This window comes from Euprymna scolopes, chromosome 34 (genome assembly GCF_053919585.1).
Source record: "Euprymna scolopes isolate OS-2025 chromosome 34, ASM5391958v1, whole genome shotgun sequence".
NCBI classification, from domain to species: Eukaryota; Metazoa; Mollusca; class Cephalopoda; order Sepiida; family Sepiolidae; genus Euprymna; species Euprymna scolopes.
In genome coordinates, this window is record NC_136515.1 from 72546986 (window position 1) to 72549191 (window position 2206).

The 2206-nt window shown below is 36.4% G+C and overlaps 1 non-coding gene across 1 annotated transcript; it reads left to right on the plus strand.

Annotated features, from left to right (window-relative positions):
• The first annotated feature begins 1435 nt into the window (after window positions 1-1435).
• LOC145259355 (U2 spliceosomal RNA) lies at window positions 1436-1626 on the plus strand. Its single transcript, XR_013864162.1, has one exon. It is a non-coding gene; the product is annotated as a U2 spliceosomal RNA (small nuclear RNA).
• The last annotated feature ends 580 nt before the right edge of the window (window positions 1627-2206 follow it).

The window sequence follows — 2206 nt, forward strand, 5'->3', positions numbered from 1 at the left end:
ATTGTAGTTCGTCAGAGCATTCGTCAATAAAATACTGGTAAAACAGGTAGAGGAATGTAATATTTTTTCGATGGGACAGAGACCGAAGTTTAGGTGACAGTTCAGGACCTAAATATTTTTTTTTCTTTTCTTTTTTTAAAAAAAATCCTGTTTTGCCCCAGGGGCTCTAAAGGGGTCAAAAATGGCCAAAAATGACACCTTTTGTCCCTTAACATTTGATCAATCCATTAGAGTTTTCTGAAACTTGCCCCAAATGTGGAGGCCATTGTTCTTAATATAAATTCCGTGTGGCTGACCCTGGTAATATTCTGATTGGCATTCCCCGGGTACTTTTAGTGCTAGAAAACACACCTTGTTGGGACTCTCACGCAGCACCAATTTCTAAAACTATATTTCCTAAAGGGGGGGAGCATGCATGTGCGGCTCGTTTTTTAAGCAAGGGGCATTAAGTAACGTTTTGGTCCCCCGATTATCGGAGAGGGGCCTATGTGTTTGGTGGGTTTGTCTGTCCGTTAGTCCGGACGATTGACGGATAACCGTCCATTCGTTTTTCCTGAAATGTTGTCACAAATTATATGTCAATATATAGATGTGCATAGTAAAAACATGTTTTTGGGCGGAAATCCCCATTTCACCTACAGGGGCTAAAAAGAGGTCAACAATGCCTCAAAATTGCCAAAAAAATGACACTTTTTGTCCCGTAATATTTGATCCATGCATTAGATTTTTCTGAAACTTACCCAAAATGTGGAGGCCATTGTTCTTAATATAAATTCAGTATGGGTGACCCTGGCAAAAGTCTGGTTTGCATCTCCCGGGGACTTTTAGTGCTAAAAACACACTTTCTTCTGGCGCGTTTTTCATATTTCTCAACAAAAACTTGATATGTATGTCTATATAGTGGTTGCCCTGCTGCTGAATGTAAATACACATGTGTTAAGATGTGAAACTGCACTGTTTGTCTATTGTCATTGGTATTCGGCATTCCAAGTTGTTCATAAGGGGTAAAAAATTTACCAAAATTGCAAATAATGACACTTTTTGCCCCATAAATTTTTACCTATCCATTACATTTTTCTGAGACTTGTCCAAAATGCGCAGGGCATTGTTCTTAATATAAATTCAGTATGGGTGACCCTAGCAAAATTCTCCTTTGCGTCCCCCGGGGACTATTAGTGCTAAAAATGCCCTTTTCTCATATTTTTCAATAAGACACTCGATATGCATATCTATCTAGTGCTCTCTTACGGTGCTGAATTCAAATATACATGTGTTACAGTGTAACACTGCATAGTTTGTCTATTGCCACTGGTATTCAGCATTCCAAGCTGCTCATAAGGGGTCAAAAATGTACCAAAATTGCAAATAATGACACTTTTTGCCCCATAAATTTTTACCTATCCATTAGACTTTTCAGAAACTTGTCCAAAATGTAACTTTTTCTTGGCCACATGGCTAAGATCAAAGTGTAGTATCTGTTCTTTACCGATTCTGCACTTGTTTGTAACTAATAAGTAAATGTATTATAGACCGATCGACCGACCGACCGGCCGACCAACAGAGAATATATTTTTTTTAAATGCATACCACGGAATAGTTTTTTTAGCCGTGTGCAAGCAACGCAATCAGTCACTCAGTCGATCGGTCAGTTCATAACACATGTACTTTTTATTTCTTTTTATGTTTATTATGCAACTATTTATTGGTTTCGGGGTTCCTGAATACAAAAATAACGTTTCAAATTCCCCTAATCAAATAATTTTTGTGATATAAAGGGGGGTCACTTTTCTGTATTAATTTAATGTAAAATGACCACCCACTTTACAACCAGTAAGTCTCAAAGCGATTCAAGTTATTCTCCAGATCATTCAAATTGTTTTTGAAGGAGTCCAGTTATTTTTAAACATTAAAGTCATTCTTAAGGTCATTCAATTTATCCTTAAGTTCATTAAAGCCATTCTAAGTCATTTACTTTTTATTTATTTAATTCATTTCATCCGATTTTTCGGTCATTTTACTTTATCTTTAAGAATTTCATGTCAATCCTACATTCAAGCATTCATTCATTACACGAGAGCACTCGACTAATGGCTATCGGCCTTTTTATTTATGCAGATTGCACATGTACTATTATAGAATCAATCCTTTATTGATTGTAATATATTACGAGGAATAATTTGTCCGATGGACTAAATCGCAAATAACA